The sequence below is a fragment of the Galeopterus variegatus genome, unplaced genomic scaffold, assembly GCF_000696425.1.
Source record: "Galeopterus variegatus unplaced genomic scaffold, G_variegatus-3.0.2 Scaffold2303, whole genome shotgun sequence".
Classification (NCBI taxonomy): Eukaryota; Metazoa; Chordata; class Mammalia; order Dermoptera; family Cynocephalidae; genus Galeopterus; species Galeopterus variegatus.
In genome coordinates this window covers 243,292-250,524 of record NW_007728414.1, presented here as the reverse complement: position 1 = coordinate 250,524, position 7,233 = coordinate 243,292, and the positions used below count along the sequence as shown (strand labels likewise).

The 7,233-nt window shown below is 37.4% G+C and overlaps 1 protein-coding gene across 2 annotated transcripts in view; it reads right to left on the bottom strand.

The window, feature by feature from the left end:
* Nucleotides 1–7,233, bottom strand: part of APPL1 (adaptor protein, phosphotyrosine interaction, PH domain and leucine zipper containing 1) — a 46,348-nt gene that overhangs the window by 38,446 nt on the left and 669 nt on the right. The gene's annotated exons all lie outside the window — the stretch shown is intronic.

Below are 7,233 nucleotides of genomic sequence, written 5' to 3'. Positions count from 1 at the left end.
CACACACAAGCTTCCAAAACCAAACCAAGAAGATATAGAAAATCTGAACAGACCAATAACTATAAAGGAGATTGAAGCTGTTATCAGAAAGCTCCCAACAAAGAAAAGCCCAGGACCAGATGGATTCACAGCAGAATTTTACCAAACATTCAAAGAAGAATTGACACCGATTCTATACAAACTATTCCAAAAGATTGAAACAGAAGCAAAGCTTCCAGACTCATTCTATGAAGCAAACATCATCCTGATACCAAAACCAGGTAAAGATATAACCAAGAAAGAAAACTACAGGCTGATATCCTTGATGAATATAGATGCAAAAATCCTCAATAAAATATTAGCAAACAGAATACAACAACACATATGCAAGATCATTCATCACGATCAAGTGGGATTCATCCCAGGGAAGCAAGGTTGGTTCAACATATGCAAATCAATAAATGTGATCCACCATATTAATAAAACCAAACACAAGGACCATATGATCATCTCTATTGACGCCGAAAAAGCATTTGATAAAATCCAACACTCATTCATGACAAAGACCCTTTATAAATTAGGTATAGACGGAAAATATCTCAACATAATTAAAGCCATATACAATAAACCCACGGCCAATATCATCCTGAATGGGGAAAAACTGAAAGCTTTTCCTTTAAGAACAGGAACCAGACAAGGATGCCCACTCTCACCACTCCTATTCAACATAGTTTTGGAAGTATTAGCCAGAGCAATCAGAGAAGAGAAGGAAATAAAGGGCATTCAGATTGGAAAGGAGGAAGTCAAACTGTCCCTGTTTGCAGACGATATGATCCTATATATCGAACAGCCCAAATCATCTATTAAAAAACTCTTAGAGGTGATAAAAGAGTTCAGCACAGTAGCAGGATACAAAATCAACACACAAAAATCAGTAGCATTTCTTTTCACCAATAGTGAACAAGCAGAAAGAGAAATCAAGAAAGCCTGCCCATTCACAATAGCCACCAAAAAAATAAAATACTTAGGAATTGAACTAACTAAGGATGTGAAAAATCTCTATAATGAGAAGTATAAACCACTCCTGAGAGAAATTAGAGAGGATACAAGAAGATGGAAAGACATCCCATGCTCCTGGATTGGAAGAATCAATATAGTGAAAATGACTATACTACCCAAAGTTATCTACAAATTTAATGCAATCCCCATTAAAATTCCTATGACATTTTTCTCTGACATGGAAAGAACTATACAGTCATTTATCTGGAATAACAAAAGACCACGAATAGCCAAAGCAACGCTGAGCAAAAAAAATAAAGCTGGAGGTATTACTCTACCTGACTTTAAACTATACTACAAAGCTATAATAACCAAAACAGCATGGTATTGGTATAATAACAGAGACTCTGATCAATGGAATAGAATAGAGCACCCTGAAATCAACCCACGCACTTACTGCCATTTGATCTTCGACAAAGGCATTAAGTCTATTCACTGGGGTCGGGACTCCCTCTTCAGCAAAGGGTGCTGGGATAACTGGTTATCCATTTGCAGGAGATTGAAACTAGACCCACATCTCTCACCATTTACTAAAATCAACTCAAAATGGATTAAGGATTTAAATATACACCCTGAAACAATAAAACTTATTAAAGAAAATATAGGAGAAACCCTTCAGCAAATAGGGCTGGGCACAGACTTCATGAATATGACCCCAAAAGCATGGGCAACCAAAGGAAAAATAAACAAATGGGACTATATCAAACTGAAAAGTTTCTGCACAGCAAAAGAAACAATTAACAGAGCTAAAAGACAGCCAACAGAGTGGGAGAAAATATTTGCAAAATACATGTCTGACAAAGGACTAATATCCAGAATATATAAAGAACTCAAACAACTTTACAAGAAAAAAACAAGCAACCCAATTAAAAAATGGGCAAAAGAGCTAAGTAGGCATTTCTCTAAAGAAGATATGCAAATGGCCAACAGTCATATGAAAAAATGCTCAACATCACTCAGCATCCGGGAAATGCAAATCAAAACCACACTGAGATACCATCTCACCCCAGTTAGGATGGCCAAAATCCAAAAGATGCTGAAAGATAAATGCTGGTGTGGTTGCGGAGAAAAAGGAACTCTCTTACATTGTTGGTGGGAATGCATAATGGTGCAACCCCTATGGAAAATGGTTTGGAGGTTCCTCAAACAGTTGCAGATTGATCTACCATATGACCCAGCTATTTCACTGCTGGGAATATATCCAAAGGAATGGAAATCATCAAGTCGAAGGTATACTTGTTTCCCAATGTTCATTGCAGCACTCTTCACAATAGCCAAGAGCTGGAATCAGCCCAAATGTCCATCATCGGATGAGTGGATACGGAAAATGTGGTATATCTACACAATGGAATACTACTCAGCTATAAAAACGAATGAAATACTGCCATTTGCAACAACATGGATGGACCTTGAGATAATAATATTAAGTGAAACGAGTCAGGCAGAGAAAAAGAAATACCACATGTTCTCACTTATTGGTGGGAGCTAAAAATACCAAATAAATTCACACACACACACACACACACAAAAACCGGGGTGGGGGGAAGAAGATATAACAACTACAATTTCTTTGAAGGTGTTACAACAAGCAAACGGAAAGGACATTATTGGGTGGGAGTTTTTTCTAACGGAAACAAAGATTCTAAACTATTAGAGCTCTAGTAATTCTGAGTTTTAATCTATTTTCTCTCTTTTGATAGTAATGCCAAGAAGTCAGGGTTTTTTGTTCTCAGTTTCACTTCATTAAAGCAAAGGTATTTTCCAACTGTGTCACACAAACTTCAGAAGGAACAACAGAGGTATATTTTTATGAATTAAAAATTATATAATTAAACTAAGAACAATCCAACAGAAATGTTCAAAGCTAAATTAACAGTATTTCATGTATATTTTAAATGTCTTATTTCAGGATAACTTAGTATGATTATTTCTCTTCTTCCCTGGTCTCTTCTAGTAGTGGCAAATCCCTCATCATCTTAATCTAAAATAAACCACAGTACCCTTCCCAACATGGCCAACTCTTCAGCATTTAAAATGCTAACCAGGTTTTTCTGAGTGCAAAATTTGGGTTTTCTTCCTTCATCTTTCTTATACATTTCTATATTGTTAGGCTTTTTTTCTTCTTACTATGAGCATATAAAAATCTTCATTTTAAGGAGGAAAAAGTCAGTAAATAAACATTTAAAATGTCAATAAAAATTATCAAAGATATGGAAACTCAGCCTATCAAAGGTCAAGTATGTTCACCATCTTATATCCCAAAGGCAGGGAATTAAAATACCAATAACTACTGTGATAACTGCAGCTTAAAATCTAAAAGAAAATCATTTATTTTCATTCTAAAAATAATTAATTTACGCCTCAGCCTTAGAAATTGATTTTAAAAAAAAACTTACTCCTTAGCTTTGTATTTTCAGAGGAGGAAGCTAAGTCAATAAGGTATGAAAGAAAAAAAAAAAAAAGGCACTGATCATCATGCCAGTGTATGAAGTCCATGTTCTCAGTCCTCTACTTCCTCAGGCTTCAGAGATTTGAATTTGACAGAATCTTTTTCATTCTAGTGCTCCACTCCCATTACCCATAGTGCTAGTTTAAGATATAAAAAAAAAGAAAGTATCAGGAAATCTTGTTTGGCTAGTGCCATTTTTAAGAAAAATCTGCCACTTACTTTTATTTTTTTTTCCAAAAACAGATCATTCCAATTCAAGGAGTTATACATTTCTGTAAAAACTTGTAGTACAATTAAATTAAAGAGCTCTTCTGAGCCCAAAACAGGGTTGAAAGAGGTTCTCTATGTAAAGCTAATAACATCAAGTTCAACACTGTATAATTACTGTTTGTTTAAAGTCAGCAGCTTAAAAAATAGAATCAACATCGTACCATTTCATTGAATTTATAATGGTAGCCATTGCAAGATGCATAATTTTTGTATAGTACTCAAACAAACAGAATAATGCTGGCAATTAAGCTATGACTTAAGTGTTTTGAAATGTTTACTTCATAAAAACAGACCTTCAGACAGAATTTTATCATATATAGCTCTCATGTAAACATAAAAATGAAAATACAACCAGCATAAACTTAATATATTCTAAAACTTCTTCACACTCAGAGTTCAACTCTTATCAATCACTTTTCAACTCGAGTTGTCAATATCCATGTTTTCTCATACATCATTATACTCTGTGCCACGAGGAAGTGACAAGCAGAAGTGCTCCCCTTCTGTCCCTAGTATTTTCTTCCAAGCCATTGACTCTCATCCAGCAAGTTTTGATAGTAGCACTTGCCTCACCTCACCAGGTGTCAAAGGAAGGCTCTCAGACAACAACCAGGACTGATATTTCTTCTTCAAATGGTTGTTAAATTGATTTGCTGATTGGACACTGAGAGGCTGCACTTGTCCGGTATGCCACTAGGAGAAACAACCAAGTATGTACATTTGCAGGCAATGTCAAGTACATTACAACTGCCACCTGGCTGTTAGCAATTATTAAAATACGATCAACTCTGAGGATAAACTCAGAGATGTTAAAATATGGGGGAAAAGGCACATCTCATAATCCATGAGTATTTCTTTTTATGCAAAGAAAGAAGCCTCCATTTGGGACTGGGGTTTGTCTTCACCATCCTATTGTGGATGAATCATTAAGATATTCATCTACACATAAAATCAATTTCTTTAAAAGATCATACCTGTTCTTAGTAATTAACAAGCTTCATTTTTATTCTGATTTTCAAAACAATATATAAACATGGACAAGCCATCTAATGTAGGCCTAAGATTTTCTGCCTCAATAGATGATACACTCTTTTACAGAATGGTTTGGGCAGATAATTCTAAAGATGCTTATGTTTAATCAGGATCTGGACTTGCAAATTGTCCCTAGTTTAATACCATTACTGTAAATCAAAAATTTTAAATGATAACTGTAATTCAGGATAGTCTTCCATAGCAACTCTGTTCCTTTTTTACATAGCAACTGGCAGGCCACTTTCAATTAGGATCAAATGATCTAATGAAAACTTATCTAATATTGGGAGATTTAAGTTTTCACGGTATTTGCTACCCTACTTGTTGAACTCTATCCTAGATAAAACAGTACAAACTGAGAACAAAAATGTATGCCCAAAAGCATTAATCTCTGCCCTGTTTATAAAAGTAAAATTTTGGAAAAATTTAACTGTCAGTCAAGGAAAGTGCAGTCTTCAAATTTTTTCATTCAGAACGTAATAAGGTGAAGATACTTAAGCTAAGCAAGATAAAAATTGTTATGCACAATATCATCTCAGTTACATTAAAATACGTAGGAGAAAAAAAGACTAGAATAAAGAAAGCAAACTGTTAACAGGAGTTTGTTGCTGGTTGCCCAATGGAAGTGGAGGTGGGGGTGTGTATGTGTGAGTGTGGTCTTTTCTGTACCTTCCAATTTTTCTAAAGCAACTATTATTTTTATAATCAGGGTAAAAAATAAAAATAAAAACATTCACTATCTGCAGTAGCTGAGGTTCAGAAAAGTTGAGTGACTTGCCCTAGCACAGAAGGTACTAAGTGGCAGTGAAGACTAAAACCCCTATCTCCCCAATCCCAGGTTCAGGGCTTTCCATCCTGCCACAGGTTCTCCCTAAGAATTATCACTAGTGTCTTCCGTTTCTAAATCCCAGCTGTCCCAACTAATATTCCCAAATAAATATTACCTAGTTCAAATTTACTGCTTCTAGAAATGGAAAGAACAACAATGTGGCTATTTCATTTAAAATTACTGTAAAACTGATATTCATACGATGCATACTTGTCAAAAAACACACTAAATCTCAAATTGTAAATTGTGTGAAAAGTTCAAGAAATTAATTAGATGAGTCAAGACATCATCTCTGCCTCACAAATCATGGCTAGGGCACTGTGCAAACCATTCTGAGCTGTTTATAGTTTTACGGGCCATAAAAAACAGTCCAGGTAAGAGAAGAAAGGTAAAGCAACCTGTTGAGTGTTACATAATAAAAAAATAAAATGACAACATGCACCTGACCAATATATCCCACAAAATTTTGCAAATCATCTGAAACAAATATGGCTTATAACTTTTTACTAGGGAAGCCATTAAGAAGAGTTTGAACTGCCTATATGAACTGCCTATACCGGCAGTCAAGATAAACCAAAATATGGGTTTCTCTTTTTGTCAGTATAGGCAGATAAGAGTACATTACCAGCAGGCAACTGGCCTGTGAAGATAACTTTTGGAATAAAAAAGAACAAATCAATTCTACAATCAGAGCCCAATTTCAAGTTGGCAAATAAAACTGGCACAAAATCTGTGGCAGAAGTGCCATCCAGAAAATGGGGATCTAACCCTTCCCTCCTCCTCTTCTTTGGGGGCCATATTAAACTGTAAGGACACATGAAATACGTGCAATTGTATTACTAAATGAACAATATTTCAGAAAGGTTTCATTCTAAGTGGTATCCAACCAGCGACATCGTCGTAAATCACCTAAATTGTGTAAAAGACAGACTTAGGGATGAAGTTTCTCTATGCAAGTTACAGCCCCCACCAACATTTTTTTTTAATACAGCTGGCTTCATTCTTCAGTATTGAAAAAAAATGGTTACGTTGTCTTAAGCTAGATCAACCCACACCAGCATCATCCCCAAAGCACGAAACACAGAACACCGGACTTTCATTTCGATGAGTGTATTAGGGCCAAGTCCGCACGAGCGGCGCAGCAGTGGTGGGGCGGCGAACGCGCCGTCCATCTCGCGCCGTGCACAGCTCGAGTGAGAGCGGGCACAGACACCGCCGCGACACGGACACGCCCAGCGGGGACAGCGGACGCAGGTTCCGGACCCGACACGGGCTTGGTCGATGGCTCTCCACGCACAGCCTTTCAGCACATCCCAAAGATCCCAAACTATCCATTTCCTTCCCCAGCTTGCCGAGCCTCGGAAATCACTGGGACTACCGGGTTTCTCCCCTTCTGCATTTTCTCCGAAGAGGTTTTCGGGGAGCAAATTCCAGCATCGGGATTTATCACCTCACATCACGGCGATAAAAGCAACACCTTTCATTCAATAAAAAGGAGACCAGCGCGCGTACTTAGCCGCCGGGCCCACGCGAAGGCGGCGGCGACGGCGGCTCGGTCTCTGCCCGCGGCCCTCGGCCCTCCGCCCAGCCGTGCGGGCCCACGCGGGCCTCGGGC